Genomic DNA, 27,019 nt, shown 5'->3' on the forward strand with positions numbered 1-27,019 from the left:
TACTAACAATGGAATATTATTCAGCCTTACTAAGGAATGAAATTCTGATACATGCTACAACATGAATGAATCTTGCAAACAGTATGCTAAGTGAAATAAGCCAGGAGCGAAAGGACAAATACTGTCTGATTCCACTTATACGAGATACCTAGATTGAGTAAATCCTTAGAGGTGGCGGTAGTGGTCAAGAACCCGCATTTCATTGCAGGAGATGTATGAGACATGGGTTCAATCCCTGGGTCGGGAAGATCCACTGGAGGAGGGCATTGCAACCCACTTCAGTATTCTTGCCTGGAGAATCCCATGGACAGAAAAGCCTGGCGGGCCACAGTCCATAGGGTCAGACATGACTGAAGCAACTTTAGCACAGCACAGCACAGAAAGGGAATAGGGAGTTTTTGTCTACTAGGTACAGTTTCCGTTTGGGATGATGAAAAAGTCCTGGAAATGAACAGTGATGATAATTATAAAATTATCATAAATGTACTTAATGCCACTGAACCATTTAAAATGGTTAAAGTGGTAAATTTTATGGTATGTATATTATTTATTTATTTGGCTGTGATGGGTCTTGCTTGCGACATGAGGGATCTTCTTTGCGTCATGTGATATCTTAGTTCCCAGATCACAGATCGAACCTGCATACCCTGCAATGCAAGGCAGACTCTTATCCACCAGACCGCCAGGGAAATCCCTGTTGCATGTATTTTAACACACACATAAAACTAAAAGGAGTTGGATCTCAGTTTTTTAAAAATGGACAGAAACAGGAAACAGAAGGTCAAAATAAAAGGAAAGATAGTTGTAGAAAACGGATGTCAGGGGATGGGGAATGCTACTATGAATTCCTCAGTCTTCCCAGGAACTCTGTCGTCCTGGGGCTGTGTGCCTTTTCCTGACAGCCTCCTAGAATTCCTGTGGGCTAGCTGCTTTCTAGCAGCTAGAAAGTTAGCTTGTTCATCCTCATCCCACCCAACCCATAAATTCCACCATGGCAGAGAAATTTCTCTGAATAAATACCAATTACCAGCCCCCTTTCATCCTCACACTCCTACCTTATGCCTATTGTGTGTTTACTACTGCACCTCAGAAGAGGGAATTTGCTTTGGCATCGTGGGACTCCATCAAGTCTATGTAATTTCCCATGTGAATAAGAGCCATGCTTGCTCAAAAGAAAAGAAAAACCTAGCTGACCACCAGAGTCTCATTTTTGTTTCTCCATCATTTACTTGGAAAAAAGCTTGGACTTTTAGTAATTTAAAAATTTTAAAACTGCAATACTAAATTGGTCAGGGTTACCAAAAAAGAAGATAAAAGTGACCCTTTTAGAACAGAGGAATAATTACTACACGACCTAGTCAATCCACTCTTAGGTATTTATCTAAAAGTTGTGAGAGCATATATACATATGAAAAGTTGCATGTGAATGTTTGTAGCAGTTATTTGTAATAGCAAAAACTGGAAAGAGCCCAAATGTCCATCAACAAGTGGATAGACGGTAAATTTTGGTACAGTATATCCACACAGTGGAATACTATTTGGCAATAAAAAAGGAACAAACTGCTGATACATAACAACAAGCTGGATGAATCTCAAAATTATGCTGAGTGAAAGAAGCGAAAAGAAGAGTACATAATGTATGATTCCATTCATACAAATTTCTATAAAATGCAAACTAACCAAAGAGTAGAGAAGGGAGAGAGGGATTAAAAGTTAAGAGGACATTTGAGGGGATAACAAATACATTTGTTACCTCGATAGTGGTGATGGTCTCACAGGAGTACACAAACATCATAATCCATCAGATTTCACACTTCCTACGTGGTTTATTGTTTTGTAAAAAGAGATAACAGGAAAGCACAGTTCAGTTCAGTTCAGTTCAGTCGCTCAGTCGTGTCCAACTCTTTTCGACCCCATGAATCGCAGCACGCCAGGCCTCCCTGTCCATCACCAACTCCCAGAGTTCACTCAGACTCACATCCATCGAGTCAGTGATGCCATCCAGCCATCTCATCCTCTGTCGTCCCCTTCTCCTCCTGCCCCCAATCCCTCCCAGCATCAGGGTCTTTTCCAATGAGTCAACTCTTCGCATGAGGTGGCCAAAGTACTGGAGTTTCAGCTTTAGCATCATTCCTTCCAAAGAAATCCCAGGGCTGATCTCCTTCAGAATGGACTGGTTGGATCTCCTTGCAGTCCAAGGGACTCCCAAGAGTCTTCTCCAACACCACAGTTCAAAAGCATCAATTCTTTGGCGCTCAGCTTTCTTCACAGTCCAACTCTCACATCCATACATGACCACAGAAAAAACCATAGCCTTGACTAGACGGACCTTTGTTGGCAAAGTAATGTCTCTGCTTTTGAATATGCTATCTAGGTTGGTCATAACTTTCCTTCCAAGGAGTAAGCGTCTTTTAATTTCATGGCTGCAGTCACCATGTGCAGTGATTTTGGAGCCCCCAAAAATAAAGTCTGACACTGTTTCCACTGTTTCCCTATCTATGTCCCATGAAGTGGTGGGACCGGATGCCATGATCTTCGTTTTCTGAATATTGAGCTTTAAGCCCACTTTTTCACTCTCCACTTTCACTTTCATCAAGAGGCTTTTTAGTTCCTCTTCACTTTCTGCCATAAGGGTGGTGTTATCTGCATATCTGAGGTTATTGATATTTCTCCCAGCAATCTTGATTCCAGCTTGTGCTTCTTCCAGTCCAGCATTTCTTCCAGCCCAGCGTTTCTCATGCTGTACTCTGCATATAAATTAAATAAGCAGGGTGACAATATACAGCCTTGACGTATTCCTTTTCCTATTTGGAACCAGTCTGTTGTTCCATGTCCAGTTCTAACTGTTGCTTACTGACCTGCATACAAATTTCTCAAGAGGCAGATCAGGTGGTCTGGTATTCCCATCTCTTTCAGAATTTTCCACAGTTTATTGTGATCCACACAGTCAAAGGCTTTGGCATAGTCAATAAAGCACAAAAGAAGACAAAAGTTTCTCCCTCATCTCTAATATTCTTTTTTTTTTAATTTTGAATAGTCTATTTTTTAGTACAAATAGATTCTTTTTTTCCCCCAAACTTTAAACTTTTTATTTTGTATGGGGGTATAGCCGATTAACAATGTTGTGGTAAATTCAGGTGAACAGCGAAGGGACTCAGCCATACATATATAAGTATTCAATATTCTTGAAAGCAAGATGCCACACACACACACACACAAATCCTTGCTGCTCTCACACTCACTAATCACTGCTGCTGCTAAGTCGCTTTAGTCGTGTCCGACTCTGTACAACCCCATAGACGGTCAACAGCCTATTTCCTTTACAGTATCTCTGAGATGTATCCGTTCCCATTCTCAGCCTCTGGCCCACTCTAAGCCCTCCACCCCCATTGTTAAGTTACAACCTAGTCTTACCCTCCATCCAACATGCAGGTGGCTGCCAGAATAATCTTGACAGAGGACATCTCCAACTCCTGTTATTCAAAGTCATCATAGAAAAGTTATCAATGTACATCCACGCCTGAAAACAAAAGAGTATTTAAAAAAAAAGTTAGTAGTGGTTATCTATGGAGAGAAGGTGATTTTTATTTTCTCTCTTTTTCTATATTTTACAGTAGTTTTTTTTTTAAGTAAAAATAACCTTATTGGTTTTGCTTGTTACAAAAAGAATGAATACTCACTGTAAAATATTCAAATAATATGAACAATATGAAAGTATAGTAAAATTAGAAAATGAAATTTGTTTCCTTCTTGTGATCAACATTGTGGTTTCGTCTCCAACATCCACACTACGCCTTCCATTCAGGAAGCAGCCAGGCAGTTTGGGTGAGATTATCTCCACTCACAGCTTCAGAAATAGCTTCTGGAATGGTCTAAACCAGCAATTCTTAACCCTAACATCCAAACCCTTATATTGTAACAAGCATTTCATAACACTGCCTTACCATCCTGACTTGTAAAATCAATAGATCATGTATTGTGATATACCTTCTATTATGACAAAATGCTATAATATAAAGGAGAAATAACAGGAAAATAATACCTTATGAAATATTATATATTTCCATATGGAAATGCTTGGGCACGACTATAATAGAAGATATAATGAAGTAGTTAGATGTTTGTACCTAATGGCAGAATCACCATTTGTTGGACAGTTTTTGAGAACTATGTGTCAGGGCAAACAGACAGAAATCCCGTTTCATGGAGCTGACATTCTAACAGGGTAGTGGGATACAAACACCAAACAATTGGCATAATACAACAGAACACGTAAGTAAATTATATATTACATTGTAAGGTGATAAGTATTACGGGGGTAAAAAGTAGAACAGGGTAAGGAAAAACCAGCATTCAGAACAGTAGGGAAGTAGGTAATAAGTTGCAATTTAAACTAGTGGTCAAGACTACTACCAAGACCGTAACATTCAGTTTGAAGGAGGTGAGGGAATGAATCATGAATGATACTTCTAGGGGGAAGTATCCAAGCGGAGGGAATAGCCATGCAAATAATCGAAGGAGGAAGCCTCTGTAGGGAGTATCTGGGCTGTAAGTAGCCAGTGAGGTGGCCTGAAGTGAGTAGTAGGAGAAAAAGCAGAAGTAGGAGATGGGTCAGAGAGGAAACAGAACCACATCTCCCAGGGCCTCAAAGCACATTGTAAAGCTTGCATTCTGAGTAAAATGATGCAACATTAGAAGGTTGAGAAGTGAGGAATGACATGCTTTGACCCACATTTTATTAATAAAAGGAAAAATCTGGCTACTCTGTTGAGAATGGATTGGAAGACCAGCTGGAGAGTTTGCCATAAGAATCCAGGTGAGAAGTGAAAGCAACAGCTACAAATGCAAACTAAGATTCAGTAGAGTATTTCATCTGAGATGTCATTGATTGTAGGATACATCCTGGCTCCAGAGATAAAATATGCAATGTGAATTGCATTATGCAGTGTGAACTGCAATATTCAGAAAGTGGTGTCAGCTGTTCAAAACATGATTTTCTGAAGTAATGAACAACTCTTGGTGAAGTTCCAAATGAAACAAAATACTATTTTCTCTCAATTTACCCATAATTCTCCCATCTTAAAATTCAATTCATATTAAGACCATAAACAAGTAGTTCATGTTCATATACAAAATGAAGTTAGGGTCTAGGTTCAGATTATTATAAACATGTTTTTTAAATCCACATTAATGTCAAACAGGACATTAAAAGCCATGCAAGATAAGGGGAAAATCTGTAATGTTGGATTGTTCCATACATTATGAGACTCTTGAGAGTCCCTTGGACTGCAAGGAGATCAAACCAGTCAGTTCTAAAGGAAATTGCTCCTGAATATTCATTTGAAAGGCTTTGCTGAAGCTGAAGCGCCAATCCTTTGGCCATCTAATTCAAAATGCCGACTCATTAGAAAAGACCCTGATGCTGGGAAAGATTGAAGAGGAGAAGGGGACAACAGAGGATGAGATGTTTGGATGGCATCACCAACTCAATGGACATGAATTTGAGCAAGCTCTGGGAGTTGATGGACAGAGGAGCTGGCGGGCTACAGCCCATGGGGTAGCAAAGAGTCAGACACAACTTAGCAACTGAAAAACAATATACATTATGAAAAATCTATTATCTTTGGCCCATATTCTAAATACTCAATCACTGTGACAACCAAAATTGCTCCCAAAATTTACAAAGAGGTCCCTAGGATGATTCAGGAACAGACAAATGACCCTACATATCATCACGGTCCAATCAGAGGAAAGCCTAGATCTGCTGTTTGACAACGGAGAAGGCGATGGCACCCCACTCCAGTACTCTTGCCTGGAAAATCCCATGGACGGAGGAGCCTGGTAGGCTGCAGTCCATGGGGTCGCAAAGAGTCGGACACGACTGAGCGACTTCACTTTCACTTTTCACTTTCATGCATTGGAGAAGGAAATGGCAACCCACTCCAGTGTTCTTGCCTGGAGAATCCCAGGGACGGGGGAGCCTGGTGGGCTGCCGTCTATGGGGTCACACAGAGTCGGACACGACTGAAGTGACTTAGCAGCAGAGGCGGCTGTTTGACAAAGAGAAAAAGGAAAACCAGTACTTCTGGCAGGGCCTGAATGAAGAAGCCCCATGCCCGAATGCGCCAGCAGCCCTTCCACCACCAGGGGGAGCTCTCCTTGGGATGAGGCTTTTACCTTTTTTAATGTAGTATTGTATTTTTTTTTAATTATGGTAAAATATACATAAATGTAACATCTTAACCATTTAAAAGTCTACATTCACATTATTGTGCAACAAATCTCTAGAACTCTTTCCATCTTGCAAAAAGACACTATTACTCATTAAACAACAACTCCGGTTTCCCCTTCTACCCACAATCCCTGCCAACCAGCATTCCACTTTCTGCCTATAAGAGTTTGGCCTTTCTAGGTACCTCAGTGGTAAAGAATCCGCCTGCCAGTGCAGCAGACATGGGTTCCATCCTTGGGTTGGGAAAATCCCGTGGAAGAGGAAATGACAACCCACCCCAGTATTCTTGCGGGAGAATCCCATGGACAGAGGAGCCTTGCGGGCTGCAGTCCGTGCCGTCAGGAAGAATCAGGTGTGACTGAGCACACTCTCACAGGTACCACATATACGTGGCATCATATGGTATTTGTCCTTTTCCATCTGATTTATTTCACTTAACATAATGTCCTCAACAAGATTTTATCTTTGAAGGCAAGGGCAAGACAGAGCAAAAGCTGGCAGCTGAATTACGTTGTTGAACTCCTCCATCAACCCTTTACCAAAAGCCCACTTCACCTCTGAACATTTTGGTTACTTGGTCAATATATTCCATTTATTATTTAAGCACATTTGTGCTTATATTTTCTGTTATTTACAGGTGAAAAGATGATAACTGATACCCTCCCCTTTTTTTCCTCAAATAGAATTATCAGTTTGGTATATATTCTTTCAGACTATCTAATATACAAATAGAGATGTGCATTTTATTTTTATATATGTGAAATCCTATAATACTGTTAAGCAACCTAATTTTTTCTCTGACTTCTTTCAATGTTAATAAATACAGATTTAGCTGTATTTATTTTAAATATTAAATTAATTTAAAAAATTCTTTTTGAGGTCTACTGTGTGGATGAACCATAGTCTATTTAACCAATTGGGAAACATTTAGGCTCTTCTTAGTGTTTTGATACTTATAAACATGCTGTAGTGAACTCCCTTCTTCACATTTACTTCCTTTGAATACATATCTAGAAGAAACGCCTTCCCCACAGTTGTACAAATTTCTATTCCTAACAATAATTTAAGCATTCCCGATTCTCTATATTCTTTAAAATATGGAGTATCGGCCATCATTTTCATCTTTCCTAATATAATATATAAAAATAATATCTAACTTTCATTAAATTTGGAAAAAGTGGAAACAGTGACAGATTTTATTTTCTTGAGCTCCAAAATCACTGCAGCCACAAAATTAAAAGATGCTTGCTCCTTGAGAGAAAAGATATGGCAAACCTAGGCAGCATATTAAAAAACAGAGACATCACTTTGTCAACAAAGGCCCATAAAGTCAAAGCTATGGTTTTTCCAGTAGTCGTGTAAGGATGTGAGAGTTGAACCATAAAGAAGGCTGGGCACCAAAGAATTGATGCTTTCGAACTGTGGTGCTGGAGAAGGCTCTTGAGAGTCCTTAGGACTGCAAGGAGATCAAACCAGTCAATCCTAAAGGAAATCAACCCTGAATATTCACTGGAAGGATTGATGGTAAAGCTGAAGCTGATTATTTATTTAAAATAATCACCCATAATTAACTACTCTAACATAACTCTTCATTTTCCTGTGCTCTCTCCCAGTCTTTGCTTTGTGCATACATATTTTAGGGGCTTCCCAGGTAGTGCTAGTGGTGAAGAACCTGCCTGTCAATGCAGGAGACACAAGAGATACAGGTTCAACCCCTGGGTCAGGAAGATCCCCTGGAGTAGGAAATGGCCACCCACTCCAGTTTTCTTGCCTCGAGAATCCTATGGACAGAGGAACCTAGTGGGCTACAGTCCATGGGGGTCACAAAGAGACAGACACAACTGAAGCAACTTAGCACACATACATATATATTTTAACTACTAGTTCTAATCAGGAGAAGGCAATGGCATCCCACTCCAGTACTCTTGCCTGGAAAATCCCATGGACGGAGGAGCCTGGTAGGCTGCAGTCCATGGGGTTGCTAAGAGTCGGACAGGACTGAGCGCCTTCACTTTCACTTTTCACTTTCATGCATTGGAGAAGGCAATGGCAACCCACTCCAGTGTTCTTGCCTGGAGAATCCCAGGGACGGGGGAGCCTGGTGGGCTGCCATCTATGGGGTCGCACAGAGTTGGACATGACTGAAGCGACTTAGCAGCAGCAGTTCTAATCATTCGATTTTTAAAAAAAATATTTAGTGTAACTAATTTTAAACATATACAAAGTAGGCAGAATAAAATAGTGAAGCCAGGTACCCTAACCCAGCCCCACAAAACATTAAACTGAAATCAGTCAGGTTCCATCTACTTTACCTGCTACTTGCCCCCACCCACATTTTCTGAAACAAATCCCAGACATCATATCTTTCCATCGGTAAATATTTCAGTAGTAACCATTCAATTTTTCATTCAACTTTTTTCACTTGTAGTCTAAGGAAGACAAAGACATCAATAATTCAACTCAAAAAAACATCTAAGTATTCTGACGTTGGCAGTGAGGATTGATTTGAGGTGCAAGGGAGGAATGTCTAAAAGCTACTGTGTCTGAAGAGCTTTATTAATGAATCTTTTCATTTTTTTCCCCCATCCTTCTTTTTGTGGTAAGGTACAAGAGAATCCAATTAAAATCCCACATGTTGTCACCTACACACCAAATCAAATATAACACAGGCCAAATCACAGTATCTCTACACGTGAAAAATACCCATCAAAACATATTTTATTTAATACAACTAAATCTCAAAGTAGTTATTAGTCATCTTCTCCAATCAGCAATTTTTAAGGATTTCACTACAAACCACCTTGAACATTGTGAGTGTTTGTTTTTTTTTTCTGGCCTCACCACAAAGCATGCTGCTAAGTCACTTCAGTCGTGTCCGACTCTGAGGGACCCCCATAGACGGCAGCCTACCAGGCTCCCCCGTCCCTGGGATTCTCCAGGCAAGAACACTGGAGTGGGTTGCCGCTTCCTTCTCCAATGCAGGAAAGTGAAAAGGGAAAGTGAAGATGCTCAGTCGTGTTCGACTCTTAGCGACCCCATGGACTGCAGCCTACCAGGCTCCTCTGCCCATGGGATTTTCCAGGCAGGAGTACTGGAGTCGGGTGCCATTGCCTTCTCCGACCACAAAGCATATGGGATCTTAATTCCCAACCAGGGATTGAACTTCTGCCCCCTGCCTTGGAAGACAGAGTCTTAACCACTGGACTGCTGGAGAAGTCGCATATTTTATTTTTTTAAGATTTCAGTCTGATTATCCATTGGTTCAACATTTCTTGGAAGACAGGTTACCATCTTCCTCCCTTGTTCCATTAATTTATGTTGCAGTATCATGAATAGTGTCACCCCTCAGCCCTTTAGAGAACAGCAGTGTTGAGGAGGTGATATTAAAACCCATCCCCAAAAGAGACTTGGCAAACAAGAAATCGTCATTATTCCCACACTTAACACGTACAGCACTTGGTATTCTAGTAGAGTAACTCACAGTGTAAACTGGGGTGGGGGGGTGCTAGAGACTTGTCTTTATTAGTTGTATAACCTTTTTAGACTACTAGTTACAGTTCTGAGTCAATACACCATCCCTTATCCTGGCTCTACCCTATAGGACAGATTTAACTGCAGATGAGAAAAACCAAGACTCACAGAGATTTAAGATCAAACACTGGTGGGACTTCCCTGGGGGTCCAGTGGTTAAGAATCCGCACTTCTACTTCAGGGGACATGCACTATCCCGGGTCAGGAACTAAGGACTCGCATGCCAACGAGGCAAATAGATCAAACACTGGCATGTGCTGGAGTCACGATCTGAAGCCCAGCATATCAGCTGGGATGATTTGGTTGCAAGCCAAAGAAATTTGCTAAATTCAGTCCAAAAAGGGGAGCATTAATTAGAGGCATATTGAAAGAATGAATGTAGCTGAAGGAGACAGGCTGGAGGCAGGGCAACAAGGATGACCCCATCCTCTGGTCTGGAAAGTGTGAACATCAACCTGTTTTTCATCTTCGGTTAAGTATTTTGTACAAGATTAGAAGTTCAGGAAGAGACCTTGACTGGTTTTTAACTTCAGAAGGAGGACAGAGCATGTAATTTATTATTCCACGAAGAAGCTCATGCTTTAGAAGAATTAATTCTTCTAAAGGAACTTAGAGTACAGCTTTGAAAGGTGAAATAGATGCTGGGTTGCAAGAGAAAAAGTTCTGTGGTGACATCTTGAGTACAGTGTGAAGATCTCCCTTCAGGGAAGGACTGGTCCCAGCTATCAGAGAGTTGCTTGCAGACAGCCTTGCAGGAATTGCCTTTGCTGCAGAGAGCTACCTCATCCATAGTTACACCCTTCCAGGGACAGCCCACATTACTGAAGTTAGGTAGAAAGGCCTTACTATAGTCAAAGCTATGATTTTTCCAGTAGTCATGTTCAGATGTGAGAGCTGGACCATAAAGAAGGCTGAGCGCCAAAGAATTGCTGCTTTCAAACTGTGGTGCTGTAAAAGACTCTTGAGAGCCCCTAGGACTGCAAGGAGATCAAACCAGTCAATACTAAAGGAAATCAAACCTGAATACTTTTTGGAAGGTCTGATGCTGAAGCTGACGCTCCAATACTATGGCCACCTGATGTGAAGAACCCATTCATTGGAAAAGACCCTGATGCTGGGAAAGATGGAGGGCAGGAGGAGAAGGGGAGGGCAGGAGGAGAAGGGGACGACAGAGGATGAGATGGCTGGATGGCATCACCAAATCTATGGACATGAGTTTGAGCAAGCTCTGGGAGTTGATGATGGACAGTGAAGGCTGGTGTGCTGCAGTCCATGGGGTGGCAAAGAGTTAGACACAACTTAGTGACTGAACAACAACAACATTTCAGCTTAGTGCTGGGACAACTCTATAAGGCCATTTTTGCTCCAGAGTCCCAGAAGGGCTGACTGAGTCCGTTGTACAGCCTGTAGCACAGCATAGCTTTTCCCTGTACCCTCTCCTGCATCCCTCTTCTCCTTCCATAGGTATTGATTCTGAGAGATTATTATTATTATCATTATTATTATTATTATTTTGGCTGCCCTGCCTGGGTCTTAGTTATGGCACGCAGGATCTAGTTCCCTAATCAAAGATAGAACCCAGGCCACCTGCATTGAGAACACGCAATCTTAATCACTGGACTGTCAGGGAAGTCCCCTAAGAGAATTTTTTACAATAAATATCCTGTATGCTAAACTCAGTCTCAGATTTTGCTGTTGAAGAGCCCAATCTGTAAACATCTGCATTCACTGATTCTGACTCCCAAGTTTTCTACATTCTTACCCCACCAAATGTAATCATGGAGTCAAATGGAATTAAGACTTTTTTGGTTATTGTAATATATATATATACATATAAAACATAAAGTTTACCATTTTAACTGTATTTTTCAATAGCATTAAATATATTTACACGGTTGTGCAACCTCATTATAGCTTTTTATGAGCATTTAGAATCATAAGCCCACAGAATATTAGAACTAGAGAGATTTTTATATACTAAAGCATGCAAATTCATCTATCAGAACCTAGCAAACATAAAGAGAAAGAAACAGAAAGATTGATGGGTGATGAGAGAGAAATAAAGCATGCATGCCCCTTTTTTCACATGCAAACAAGAAGTGTAAATTCACTGCTTCCACACAGACTCCAGTTCCCTACCACTTCTCTGAGGCAGGCATCTCTCCGCGATGAGGGTGATTGTGGATTTAAGATTTATATTTTGCTATAACATGGCACCAAACACAAACCAACCACTTCATCTGATTTCAATTAAAAAAAAAATTATACAGAGGTCTGCCCTCATACTGGACAAAAACAATTATCTGGCTGAGACTCAATAAAAGTTGGTGTGTCAGGGCAGCTTAAGGCCTTCCTAAGGGATTTTCAAGGGTAAATTTGACTATATTTAATTTTCATCTTATATGCTGACCTTAAAACCTCACTTATGTGAAATACAACCCCTTTAAGTTAACCTGCTTTGCAGTAGTATGGCATTAACTTATATAAAAAATCATGATATTGCAAAAAGAAAAGAAAAAAATGTTTAAGGTGAATGGAAGTACAGGGTGAAAATAAACTGAAATAAGTTCTCATTAGATTACTTATGGGTTTCCCTATTTGTGAGACTCTATAGCAGCTAGCAGTGCTGTTCAATAGAAATAAAATGCCAGCCACCTAAATAATTAAATTTTCTACTTAGCCACTTAAAAAAAATTTTTTTTTTTTTGGCCACATTGCACAGCTTATTTCCCCCACTAGGGATCAAACACATGCTGGATCACCAGGGAATTCCCAGCCACATTTTAAAAAAAGAAACAGGTAAAGTGAGTAAAACAATTCACTTATCCCAGTACATATCCAAAATACTGTCACTTCAACATGTAATCAATGTAACAATTGTTAATGACCTATTTTACTTTTTCATACTGTGTATTTTGCAATTACAATGCATCTTAACTTGAACCAACCACATTTCAAGGGTTCAGGGGTCACATGTGGCTAGTAATTTCCCTATTGAACAATGCAGGTGTCAAACGTTCTCTGATAACAGAGAAATCTCTCATTCCTCTGCAAAGTTTGGTCTAAACTGGGTAACATTTAAGGGAAAGATTTGGAAATATATGTGGCTCTGTATCAAAGCTTTATCTGCCAGAACTGAGGAAGACTTCCATTCATCCTAGATTTAAAAGTGGACAACAGTCTGACTTTTGGCAGAATGAAAACCCAAACCCAACTCCTTAATGCACCCTTAGCAGAGAGAAGCAACGTCTCCCCAGGCAGAACATGAATCAATAGTTTCCAATTCCCCAACAAGCAGTGAATCATTAAAGTTTCACAAGGATAATTCCCAATACATTCCAATCAAGTCTGTGAATTATAGACAAGAAGTCTATTCTTCAAGCCTCACTGCCTTCTATCCCAAAGGAGAAAACAGCAACAGCTAATAGAGAAGGCATGAAAAAATTACCCACGTATTGAACTACTGATTTGACTTAAAACAACAAGCTCAACTCTTTACAACAACATAGACAAATAAAGGCAAGAGCTCAATTTTTACTGCCTTGAAACAAAATTGAAATATGGAATTGCAAACAGCTTTAAGACAAATGACACAGATTTTATAACCTTTTACTCCATTCTGTTAATTCTCTGTCTACATAATACCAAATTAAAGAGAGGACTAATTTATTCATTTACCCTTAGGCAGGCAACAGCACACACACTACACACACACACCACACATACACACACAGTGTGACATTTGATGCAGAAATCTTGAACTAAAATCTCAACATAAAAATTCTCCCATAATTAGTGAAACCTGCAGGGTCTTGGCAACAGCAAACTGTGAAGCTGACCTGTTAGAAACACCTTCAAATCCACAGCACACAGAACTCCATGGGAAACCCTGCTGCAGAAACACTCAAAGTCAAAATATTACAAATAGATGGGAGGGAACATGTGTATACCTATGGTTGATTCATGTTGATGTATGGCAGAAACCAACACAACAGTGTAAAGCAATTATCCTCCAAATAAAAATAAATAATTTTTTAAAAATAAAATACATGATAACCTCAAAAAAAATTATAAATTATCAAGAGGAAGATTTAAAGGGGAAGAAGCAGAAACAACAAACAAGAGAAAGTATACCCCTAAAACTCAAGATAATCAAGCAATCTAGAGAGATTTTTAAACACATTGCTCTCAAATTTTTTAAAGAATAGATATGTTATGGAAAAACAGGACACCATACAAAAAATAACAACATAATAAAAGAACCAATTAGAAATTTCATATATTAAAAAATAAAATCACTGTGTAAAACACTAATGGACAGATCACACAGAACAGTTCAGTTCAGTCGCTCAGTTGTGTCCGACTCTTTGCGACCCCAAGGACTGCAGCACTCCAGGCTTCCCTGTCTGTCCATCACCAACTCCCAGAGCTTGCTCAAACTCATGTCCATCAAGTTGGTGATGCCATCCAACCATCTCATCCTCTATCATCCGCTTCTCCTCCTGCCTTCAATCTTTCAGCATCAGGGTCTTTTCCAAGGAGTCAGTTCTTCCCATCAATAGCCAAAGTATTGGAGCTTCAGCTTCAGCATCAGTCCTTCCAATGAATATTCAAGACTGATTTCCTTTGGGATTGACTGGTTTGATCTCCTTGCAGTCCAAGGGACTCTCAAGAGTCTTCTCCAACACTACAGTTCAAAAGCATCAATTCTTCAGCACTCAGCTTTCTTCATAGTCCAACTCTCACATCCATACGTGACTACTGGAAAAACCACAGCTTTGACTAGATGGAGCTTTGTCGGCAAAGTAATGTACACAGAATAGTAGACATAGCTAAAATAAATTAATGGATTGGAAACTAAATATAAAGAAATCATATAAAATGTAGCATCAGTTCAGTTCGGTTCAGTCGCTCAGTCGTGTCCGACTCTTTGCGACCCTATGAATCGCAGCACGCCAGGCCTCCCTGTCCATCACCAACTCCCGGAGTTCACTCAGACTCACGCCCATCAAGTCAGTGATGCCATCCAGCCATCTCATCCTCTGTCATCCCCTTCTCCTCCTGCCCCCAATCCCTCCCAGCATCAGAGTCTTTTCCAATGAGTCAACTTTTCGCATGAGGTGGCCAAAGTACTGGAGTTTCAGCTTTAGCATCATTCCTTCCAAAGAAATCCCAGGGCTGATCTCCTTCAGAATGGAGTAGTTGGATCTCCTTGCAGTCCAAGGGACTCTCAAGAGTCTTCTCCAACACCACAGTTCAAAAGCATCAATTCTTCGGCGCTCAGCCTCTTCACAGTCCAACTCTCACATCCATACATGACTACTGGAAAAACCATAGCCTTGACTAGACGGACCTTTGTTGGCAAAGTAATGTCTCTGCTTTTGAATATGCTATCTAGGTTGGTCATAACTTTCCTTCCAAGGAGTAAGCGTCTTTTAATTTCATGGCTGCAGTCACCATCTGCAGTGATTTTGGAGCCCCCCCCCAAAAAAAGTCTGACTCTGTTTCCACTGTTTCCCCATCTATTAGAAAAACTTAAAAAAAAAAAAACTTGAAAGTAAATCAGGTTACTTCCCTGGCTAATCCTCTGAGCTCCCAGTGCAGGGGGTCTGGATTCCATCCCTGGTCAGAGAACTAGATCCCACATGCTGCAACTAAGGTCTGGCACAGCCAAATAAATACATGATTTTTAAAAAAGTAAATCAGAAACATGGGGGATAAAATGAGAAGATTTCACATATACTCAATAGGAGTTACAAATAAAGAAAATTGAAAGGGGGATAGTATTTGGAGAAATATGGATGAAGTTTTAAGGACTTTTTTTTTTCTAAATTGAAGAAGCCCACCCAGCCAAGCAGGAAAAATAACAACACACACTTACCTAGACACTTTGGAGTCAAACTATGGAACATTGAACTCAAAGAGAAAAATGTTAAAACTATCAGAGAGATGATAAAGCTTATCTTCACAGTCATGACAATTTATTAGACTTATAGCAGATTTCTCATGAGCACGTTTAGCCAAATCACTAGGTACTCCCTATATCCATCCCTATCTCTAAAGACCGTTAGATATAAAGGAAAAAAAGAAACCACTTTTCAAAAGCCTACATTATAAACATTATTCTAGGTGTTGTCAAAAGCACATTATGTAGCTACAATGTCAATATTTTAGGAAATATTCCACTCCCATGCCAGATTTGGCTCTTAATTCCACTTAACACATAGCACAAATATCAGACCAGTGCGTGTATGCTCAGATTCTTTGTGACCCTATGACTGCAGCCTACCAGGCTCCTCTGTCTATGGGATATTTCAAGCAAGAATACTGGAGTGCATTGCCATTTCCACCTCCAGGAGATCTTCCTGACCCAGGGATTGAGCCTGAGTCTCCTGCGTTTCCTGCATTGGCAGGCGGATTCTTCACCACTGAGCCCACCTGGGAAGCCCATCAGATCAGATATCATGACTGAACATCTCAACAGCATCTGGTCTTGAAAGTCTAGATATTCTAAGAGCCCTCAAGAAAGGAATGATTTTCTGGGACCATTGTCTCACACGGAATGTGGCACTTTATATTTTCCAAGAAGAACAGTAAAAATTTTTCTAACCAAAACTCATGAACATACAATTTCAGAAACATCTGTACTTTCCAACTTCACATAGAAATAAAAATGTTTTAACTGATGATTTTAGCTATGTTTACCTTTGGGATTATTAACTTAAAGATCTACATTTTTAAAAGAAGGATATCTTTGTGCAAACATCAGTTGGCTTCTGTATATTTGTCTCCCTGTGTAAAACTCTAGGTACTGTGTTTGAATTTAAAAAAAATACATATCTGTTTCTATGACTTTCTTTCTTTCTTTGTACAGCTCCATGTCGCTGTCTTAAAACTAACCAACCCAGGCTTTCTCACTTGGTTCCTCTGTCTGCCTTTCCCTTTCGTGCTCTAATTATGTCTCTTCTCTCACTTTCTGTCCTTATCTTCCCTCTGTTTCTTTTCCTTAGCTTCGCAATATTGAAAAATATTTTTAAATAATTTGAGAAGTAATATACAGGACAGAGCACAGGCTTCAGATCAGATAGTAAGGTGAAGTGAAGTGAAAGTCCCTCAGTCCTGTCTGACTCCTTGCAACCCCATGGACTATATACAGTCCAAAGAATTCTCCAGGCCAGAATACTGGAATGGGTATCCTTTCCCTTCTCCAGGGGATCATCCCAGCCCAGGGATTGAACCCAGGTCTCCCACATTGCAGGTGGATTCTTTACCAGCTGAGCCACAAGGGAAGCCCAAGAATACTGGAGTGGGTAGCCTATCCCTCCTCCAGTGGATCTTCCCAACCCAGGAATCAAACCGGGGTCTCCTGCATCGCAGGCAGATTCTTTACCAACTGAGCTATCAGGGAAGCCCCCAGATCAGATAGACAGGGATTCAAATCCTAGTTCCTCACTCTTAAGGACTGTGGATCTTGAGCAAATTATTATCCCCTCTAAACTTTATTTTTTAACTGTGAAGTGGGGAAATGATGTCTACCCCAGAGTGTTGTCAGGATTACTAGAGATAAAGTATGTAAACGAGCCAACACAGAGTAAGTATCCAAGAAATACTGGTTCACCTTTTCACTTGAATCAGGTTTTATGTTCTTTGTTCTTAATTCTGAAAGCAAATAAATGAAATGTTTTCTATTTCTCTCCAAATATTGCTTTATGCTTAGCCAACCTGGACTTATTTTCTTCCACTAATAATTAGTAGGTTTTTCTGATGGGAAATTATTGCCCACCTATCATTGTTTCTCAAATTGTGTTCCACAGAACACTAGACATTAATAGAGGTCAAATCAGTTTGCATATGATGTCTTCATCTTGTAGGTTCATGGTTTACCCTAGCCGATGAAAAGCAACTCTACAAGCAGTTTCCATGAGCAACTGTAATTCAGTGTTTTCTGTCATTAGTTGACCATATTCATTTTTTTGTGTAACACCTAATTAACATCTTGCACATCCAATCAACTCCTTTTAGAAAATGCTAATTTAGAGAGATGGATGGACTTTTTATGTACTTCAAGCAATTTTCCATAAATATAACTTCTTTCAACAGAGAGATAAGAGCTAAATAGCATCCAGTTGCAATTATATTCTTTGAAAATAAATAAAATTATATTCTTTGGCAAGGGTGTAAATAATTCTAATTTGGAGTTGTGGATTATCTTGGTTTTGATTGTTTTGTTCTGTTTTTTAGTGTGGCTATCAAAGGACACTAGCTGAGTATCCACAGAGTATGAATCACAAAGACAAATCACACATGCTTTCTTTAAACCTCAGTTTTCTTGTTATTAATGTGGGAGATTAGAGGCTTTTCTACAGTCTTGCTGTGAGGACCCAAGGAGATCATTCACGTGAAAGTGCAATCTATACCAGCACAGCTTGGACTGGTTAAAAATTAATTGAGCATTCTTTGGCATTGCCTTTCTTTGGGATTGGAATGAAAACTGACCTTTTCCAGTCCTGTGGCCACTGCTGAGTTTTCCAATAGCCTTTGGGCTATTGTTCATTGTTAAGGTGGGAGGTGGGAGGAATTTAATGGTTCTAAAGAGAAATAATCAAGGATGTCCAATTGGGCAAGAGGAACTATTTGAGCTCAGACCCAACCAGCATGGGATTTTTCTTTCCAAAGGATTTTAAGAGTACAAGAACCCCACAGATTTAGATCAGTAATGCTGTAGACCATTCAGGTATGTAAATTCCCTGAGCTATCAGGGAAGCCCCCAGATCAGATAGACAGGGATTCAAATCCTAGTTCCTCACTCTCAAGGACCATGGATCTTGAGCAAATTATGTTTTCATAGTATGTAAACCACTAGACCATTCAGGTATGACCTAAATCAAATCCCTTATGTTTATACAGTGGAAGTGAGAAATAGATTTAAGGGGCTAGATCTGATAGAGTGCCTGATGAACTATGGATGGAGGTTCGTGACATTGTACAGGAGACAGGGATCAACACCATCCCCAAGAAAAAGAAATGCAAAAAAGCAAAATGACTGTCTGAGGAGGCCTTACAAATAGCTGTGAGAAGAAGAGAAGTGAAAAGCAAAGGAGAAAAGAAAGATATACCCATCTGAATGCAGAGTTCCAAAGAATAGCAAGGAGAGATAAGAAAGCCTTCCTTAGCAATCAATTCAAACAAATAGAGGAAAACAATAGAATGGGAAAGACTAGAGATCTCTTCAAGAAAATTAGAGATACCAAGGGAACATTTCATGCAAAAGTGGGCTCAATAAAGGACAGAAATGGTATGGACCTAACAGAAGCAGAAGATACTAAGAAGAGGTGGCAAGAATACACAGAAGAACTGTACAAAAAACATCTTCATGACACAGATAATCACAATGGTGTGATCACTCACACTCATCTAGAGCTAGACATCCTGGAATGTGAAGTCAAGTGGGCCTTAGGAAGCATCACTAAGAGCAAAGCTAGTGGAGGTGATGGAATTCCAGTTGAGCTATTTCAAATCCTAAAAGATGATGCTGTGAAAGTGCTGCATTTAATATGTCAGCAAATTTGGAAAACTCAGCAGTGGCCACAGGACTGGAAAAGGTCAGTTTTCATTCCAATCCCAAAGAAAGGCAATGCCAAAGAATGCTCAAACTACCGCACAAGGGCACTTATCTCACACACTATTAAAGTAATGCTCAATATTCTCCAAGCCAGGCTTCAGCAATATGTGAACCATGAACTTCCAGATGTTGAACCTAGTTTTAGAAAACGTAGAGGAACCAGAGATCAAATTGCCAATATCCGCTGGATCATTGAAAAAGCAAGAGAGTTCCAGAAAAACATCTATTTCTGCTTTATTGACTATGGCAAAGCTTTTGACTGTGGATCACAAGAAACCGTGGAAAATTCTGAAAGAGATGGGAATACCAGACCAGCTGACCTGCCTCTTGAGAAACCTGTATGCAGGTCAGGAGGCAACAGTTAGAACTGGACAAGGAACAACAGACTGGTTCCAAATAGAAAAAGGGGTACATCAAGGCTGTATATTGTCACCCTACTTATTTAACTTATATGCAGAGTACATCATGAGAAACACTGGGCTGGAAGAAGCACAAGTTGGAATAAAGATTGCCGGGAGAAATATCAATAACCTCAGATATGCAAATGACACCACCCTTACGGCAGAAAGTGAAGAAAACTAAAGAGCCTCTTGATGAGAGTGAAAGAGGAGAGTGAAAAAGTTGGCTTAAAGCTCAACATTCAGAAAACTAAGATCATGGCATCCGGTCCCATCACTTCATGGCAACTAGATGGGGAAACAGTGGCTGACTTTATTTGGGGGGGGCTCCAAAATCACTGCAGATGGTGATTGCAGCCATGAAGTTAAAAGGTGCGTACTCCTTGGAAGGAAAGTTATGACCAACCTAGACAGCATATTAAAAAGCAGAGGTATTACTTTGCCAACAAAGGTCCGTCTAGTCAAGGCTATGGTTTTTCCAGTAGTCATGTATGGATGTGAGAGTTGGACTATAAAGAAAGCTGAGTGCTGACGAATTGATGCTTTTGAACTGTGGTGTTGGAGAAGACTCTTGAGAGTCCCTTGGACTGCAAGGAGGTCCAACCAGTCCATCCTAAAAGAGATCAGTCCTGAGTGTTCATTGGAAGGACTGATGTTGAAGCTGAAACCAATACTTTGGCCACTTGATATGAAGAGCTGACTCATTTGAAAAGACCCTGATGCTGGGATAGATTGAGGGCAGGAGGAGAAGGGGGCGGCAGAGGATGAGATGGTTGGACAGCATCACTGACTCAATGGACATGAGTTTGTGTAAACTCCAGGAGTTGGTGATAGACACGGAGGCCTGGCGTGCTGCGGTTCTTGGGGTCACAAAGAGTCAGCCACCACTGAGCGACTGAACTGAATGCTGTAGTGCATGGTCGCTCAGTCGTGTCCAACTATTTGCAACCCCATAGTCCGCCAGGCTCCTCTGTCCAGGCAAGAATACTGGAGTGGGTAGCCATTCCCTCTCCAGCAGATATTCCCAACCCAAGGATCAGACTCAAGTATCCTGCATTGCAGGCGGATTCTTTACCATCTGAGCCACCAGGAAAACCCAGTAAATGCTGTACTGTTTGAGAAAGATATATCTAGGTATATTATGGAAGACGCAAATGTCCATTTACAGAATTAAAAGCCAGCAAAACTACCCTCAGAATTACCAGAAAGACAACAGAGAATCTACTGAAGACGAAAAAAATAAAGATATTCCAAAGAAGCATAAAAAATAGAAAACAACATAAGATTATAGACCTAAAACTAGATATGATAATTACAATCATAAATGTGAATGAGATTAACTTATGAAAAGAAAAATACTCAAATCTGTCAGACAAACAGAATCAGTCTACAAAAGCCACAGTTAAAACCAGAAGTGGAAAAAATTCAATGTTGGTGACAGTGAGGCAAAGATGTTTTTAAGTTCAGTGTTAGAAAATAAATAGGTATAACATTTCTGAAAGGAAGTTTGTATTAAAATGTAAAATACACACAACACTGTATTAAGCTAGTTCACTTTGAGAAATTAGCCTGAGGAAAAAATTGCACAAAAGCAAATAGCCAGGCCCAGAAGGACTTCTTGTCTGGAGAGAGCGATAGGGGCTAGTCATGCAGACACAGCTACCATGCCACCTCTAAGGCAGTGCTGAAAGCTACTCTTAGGGCCAAAGTTGAAGAGTTACTAAAGGCACTCCCTTCTCTTTTTGTTTGTGTGCTTGTCTATAAACATTTCTTAGCTTCTCTGGTGTCTATAACAGAGCAAGGAAGGGATTTTCCCCAAGTTCAAAATCCACAGTGACTCATCTCTGGGACTTCCTGAGGCTACTCTGTGCATTGAGCAACTGCACAGGGATTCTTATGGCCCTGCCTGCAGCAGTGAGACACGGCAAGCCTAAGAGAAGCCTTCTAATGCTTTTATTAATTGTTTGAGTCTTTAAAAAAAAAAATCATGTTAATGTATGGCAAAACCACTACAATATTGTAAAGTAATTAGCCTCCAATTAAAATAAATAAATTTATAAAAACAAAAACAAAAAAAGAGCACCGGGGCGGGGGGGGGGGGGGGGGGAGGGGGGGCCTGAGGGGGGTGGGGGTGGGGGTGGGGGGGCGGAAGCATCAGTTACTTTTTAAAAGCAACCAAAGGACAGAGAGGTTAGTGGTGTCAGAGTAAGATAAGGACTGAGAAGGGTTTAAAGGATGTAGCAAACATTGAGATTAGTGAGTGACCTGGTGACCTGTGTGGTGGAGGGAGGGGTGGTTTTGAGAGAGAGCAGGAAGTGAAGACCCAGAGAGAGTGAATTTGGACATCTCTTTCTGGAAGTTTGGCCATGAAGAAGAGGGAGAGTAATGGGTGCTTGAAGGAAGGAATGAGGAAGAGGCAGGAAGAGGTGTTTGTTTCTGTTTTGTTTTTAAGAAGGAAAAGAAGCCTATAGATAAAAAGCAGATGATTCAGAGAAAAGGGCCTTCAACAGCAAGAGGAATGTTGTAACTGTGGGGAAGGAGGAAAAGCCACAGAGAGGTCAAACGGAGAGCTGCCTCTCCAATATAACCGATTGAAATAAAGATTTCCCTGCAGGGACCAGAGCCACTATTTTGAAGAGGAATGTCTTGCTTCTACCAGTTAGTTTGGAACTGGGAGTGCTCACCCAGTTTGATCCTAAAATGGAAAAATTGTGATAAAAATGTTCATTTTCTTGACTGTGGTGGTTTCACAGGCATGTGCGCATGTTAAAGCTCCTCAGTGTGCATTTCAAATAGCGTAATGTGTAGTATGTCAATTTTCCCTCAGTTGAGCTGTAGAGAATTTGTGTGTGTGTGTGGTTTTCAACTGGCATGCCTCAGTCAACAGGGGGCGTGGTTGTGCACAACAAGATGGGAAAGGGTTTGCCTGAATATTGGTTCTATGGTTGTTTGTCCTGATCTTTTCTTAGATGACAGAGCTCTGATTTATAGGCAGTAAAAGAAAGCAATTACATAATTATAGACATGAAGATACAGGCAAATGGATATGTAAAGGTTAGACTAAAACTTGAGCTGCTGAAATGTTCTTGCGTGCCTGTGTATCCTGTATTTGCAGACTCAGCAGAGAAAGGAGGAGATAGCAGGACGAAATATTTCTTCACAGTCATGTGGGAGCCGTATATGGGATTCTCAGGTGGCAGAGATTACAGTTGATGCCTTCCCGAGGACAGAATTTTGTTGCAAGTTTTTGTGACTAGGTCAACACCAGCTTAAATATCACACCACTGGCTGATGGGAGAGATGATGGGAACAGAACGCAGAATAAAAGTGGAACACTCCAGTGAAACCACTGAAAATGTAAAAGGAGCTGTGACTGTGAGATCTTTTTTAAAATTTATTTTTAATTGGAGGATAATTGCTTTACAATGTTGTGTTAGTTTCTGCAATAAAACAATGTGAATCAGCCATAAGTATACATATATTTCCTCCCTCTTGAACCTTCGTCCCACCCCAACCCCATTCCACTCCTCTAGGTTCTCACAGAGTACCAGGTAGAGCTCCCTTCCCATTAGCTATCTGTTTTACATATGGTAATGTATATGTTTCAATGCTACTCTCTCAACTTGTCCTACCCTCTCCTCCCACTGCTGTGCCCACAAGTCTGTTCTCTACGTCTGCATCTCTATTCCTGCCCTGCAAATAGGTTCATCAGTATCTGAATGTGAGATCTTAATGCAACTTCAAGAGTTGTTAATGCAACACAGGTGTTAATCCACACCCTGGTTTTCGCAGGAAGGGGGACCCTTTTCAGGGCCCAAGAGTGGGCTCTTGTCTAACACTCAGAAATGAATTGTCTGAGGAGACACGTGCTGACAAAGCAGGAGACTTTATTGGGAAGAGGAGCCCTGACGCAGAGCAACTGGGTAAGGGCATCCAGGACAATTGCTCTGTCACACGGCTTGCAGTCTTGGCTTTTATGGTTATGGGATTAGTTTCCGGGTTGTCTCTGGCTAATTATTCTGACTCAGGGGCCTTCCTTGGTGGCACGTGCATCACTCAGCCAAGATGGATTCCAGAGAGAAGGATTCTGGGAGGTTGGTAGGACATATGAGCTGGAGTCTCCTCTCTCTTCTTGAACTTTCCTGAATTCTCCTGGTTGGTGGTAACTTGTAAGGACCTCCTGTTGTAAGATAACTCATGCGAGTGGTTGCTGTGGTGCTCGGCCAGGCAGGGCGGTTTGGGTCAGTGGTTCCCCTAACAGTTTGTGAAAAGGATACACATCTCCCGGGGCTCCTCTGCCTCTCCCAGATATTAATAACTTGTGGCCAGTTTTTTTGATTGAGTACACTGGAAAATGGCTCCTTCCTTCCACCCACGTCCCCATCCGTCTTATCTATCACAACACCACCATAAAGTGGGCATTATTAGCCCCACCTCACAGCTGTGTAAAAAGAGGTACGGAGAGGAAAATAGCAAGGTCCTACTGTATACGGAACTGTATATAGCCTGTGATAAACCATAATGGAAAAGAATACAAAAAAGAATATATACATGTGTATATTCAGTTATTCTTTTTCTTTCCTTTTTTTTTTTTTTTTTTTGCCACACCACAGGGCTTGTGGAATCTTAGCTCCCTGACCAGGGATGGAACTCAGGCCCCCTGCTGTGGAAACGTGGAGTACTAACCATTGGGCCATCAGGGAATTCCCTTCTCTGCTATCTTTTAAAACACTAGTGTCTCTAATGTTTTAATCATTAGTGATATGTGACTATTTAAGTTAGTTAAAATTAAACTCAATAAGAACCTCAGTTTCTCACTAGCCACACATCAAGTGCTCAGTAGCCATGTGTGGCTACAATATTGGACAGTATAGACGTAGAACATTTTCCATTATCACAGAGTACCAATGGACCATGCTGCTAGCACATTGCTATCATGTATCAAGAAGATACAGTTATGAAACAGGAGGGAAGTGGCCAGGGACAACCTTTAAAAGAATGACATTAGCCATAGGATGTAACAAAAACTAGTTAGAACCAAGTAGATCCAAAGTGGCAAGAAATACAATTTCCAATGGACCTTGAGCTCATTATAATACATTAGCACAAGCTAAGTGACACACCCACCAGTGCCATGACAGTTCTGAAGCTGACCATAAAAGGCCAAAAAATGGGTGGTGATCCAATTATTGTAAATCCCCTTCCCTGAAAATATTAATAATCTTCCCACCCATTACCATGAAATTACCCAGCGCATAAAAACTAACCACTCCGTATTTCAGGGCCTCTCTTGCCTTTTGAGATGGCCCACACTTTGTCTGTGGAGTGTGAGTCTCCCTAAATATTATAAATTCACTTTTTATCTATCACTTTGTCTCTCAATGAATTCTTTCTGTGATGAAACATCAAGAACCTGAGCTTTATTAAGTCCCGAGACCACGTGTGTGATCTCAGTTAAAAGACCGCGGGGGTGGAGGTGGGGCTTCCTTGGTGGCTCAGTGGTGGAGAATCCACCTGCCAATACAGGAGACACGGGTTCAATCCCTGGTCCAGGAAGATCCCACATGCCTTGGAGCAACTAAGCCCATGTGCCACAACTACTGAGCCTGTGCCCTCGAGTCTGAGAGCCACAACTACTGAGCCTGAACACCTAGAGTCTGTGATTTTCAACAAAAGAAGCCACCGCAACGAGAAGCCCGCACACCACAACTAGAGACTCATTCCTGCTTACCGAAACTAGAGAGAAAGCCCACGCAGCAAGGAAGACCCAGCACAAAGCCAAAAATGAATAAATAAGTACAATTATTTTTTCAAAAGATTAAAAAAAAAAACAAAAAGACTGTGGGTTAAAGTCCCAATCTGAGTTACAAGGTTTCAGTTAGACACATGAAATGCTTACCTTTACCTGATCTGCCCCTCTTTTATCTCCACTGTCTAGTTCGGAGTACTCTCTACAGTCCCCTCTTCAGTCTAAGTACCCAGAGGGCATGCCTGGGGCTGGTCTGCTGGCTCTGCAAGGTACCCAGCACACAGGGCAGACACCCGGATTGTGATGACAAAGACGGAGGCCTGACACTTTGTCCAAGCCCGGGAGACAGCAGCTCTGAAGCAGTCTGCAGTGACAGCACCAGCGTGGGACGTGAACAGCCTGTTTCTGCAAATTCCCTGGATTTTTGCCAGCTATGTCAGAATCCGACAGAAGCAGAAAGGATTAAGGGAGAAAGTCAGAAGTGAAGTAAGGGGAAGACAGTGGCGGTGCTAAATATACCAAAAACTTGGTAATCAAATGGCCTTTTTCTAGTTCTTCCAGGCATTGAAGTTCATCCTCCAAAACCATGAAGGAGAGAGACTCCGTATGCCATTTCTATAATGGGAATAATGTAATCGTCATTCACCCTCTTAAAACACCCACCAAACATGAATTTATACAATTACACAATTCTGGATCAACTTCTGTGTTAAAACCACATCCTTCTGATGATTAAGACTTTAGAATAAGCCTTGACACAATATGTTGCTTTTTTTTTTTTTAAAGGAGAAGATAAAGGCCATGAGTGACCATTCTCCCTCCCTACTTTTATCAACCCCTACTCCTTTGTCCTTGAGCTATTCTGGGGATTTGGAAGCCCCAACCTTGGTACTCACCTCTCCCCAGCAGTTCTTTATACCCATGGGAGAGTTATTTGAGGACCAGCAAAGCGTTTGGCATTCTTTAGCTTTCTCTATCTCTTTTATACTTTAATAAATCTTTATTACACAAAAGCTCTGAGCGATCAAGCCTCGTCACTGGCCCCAGATTGAATTTCTCTCCTCCAGAGGCCGAGAATCGCAGACTTTTACGGCTCAATAACAACCTTTCACTATAAACTGTCCACCCCATCTAAATGTAACAGTTACGCACACATTGCTTTGCTGACTATGTTTCTCCAGCTCTTCCTGGAGAAATTTAGGAAGTAACATCTTCAGAACATTATAAAACACTCCTTAGATAATTATAAAACACTCCTTAGATAATTTAGAAGCCCTCTTTCAAGGCCCTGCCTCACTAGCCTGAGTATTTTTTTTAAATACTGCCTCTGGATTCTTGGTCTTCGATTTGAAACTTTTATAGCTGCTTCAGCACTTTCTTCCCTGAAAGAGCCTGTGGCCTTGCTCCAAACAACACTACATGTCTTTCTCTAAGTATCTGGGTTTGTTTTGGTTTCCTACAACAGAGCTGTTGCTCTCTGAATGGCT

At 40.9% G+C, this 27,019-nt stretch overlaps 1 long non-coding RNA gene across 3 annotated transcripts; it reads right to left on the reverse strand.

Moving 5' to 3' along the window:
* On the reverse strand, positions 1-26,681 carry LOC112587926. Of its 3 annotated transcripts, none has more exons than XR_006543034.1 (4): positions 25,683-26,680; positions 3,415-3,520; positions 1,754-1,817; positions 1-441 (listed from the first exon to the last, which is right to left on the reverse strand). It is a non-coding gene; the product is annotated as an uncharacterized LOC112587926 (long non-coding RNA). The 3 variants fall into 3 exon arrangements; XR_006543033.1 differs by lacking the exon at positions 1-441 and adding an exon at positions 524-647 and having other exon boundaries at positions 25,683-26,681; XR_003112454.2 differs by lacking the exon at positions 1-441 and having other exon boundaries at positions 524-1,817; positions 25,683-26,678.
* Between the last annotated feature and the right edge of the window lie 338 nt (positions 26,682-27,019).

This window comes from Bubalus bubalis, chromosome 11 (assembly GCF_019923935.1).
Source record: "Bubalus bubalis isolate 160015118507 breed Murrah chromosome 11, NDDB_SH_1, whole genome shotgun sequence".
NCBI lineage: Eukaryota > Metazoa > Chordata > Mammalia > Artiodactyla > Bovidae > Bubalus > Bubalus bubalis.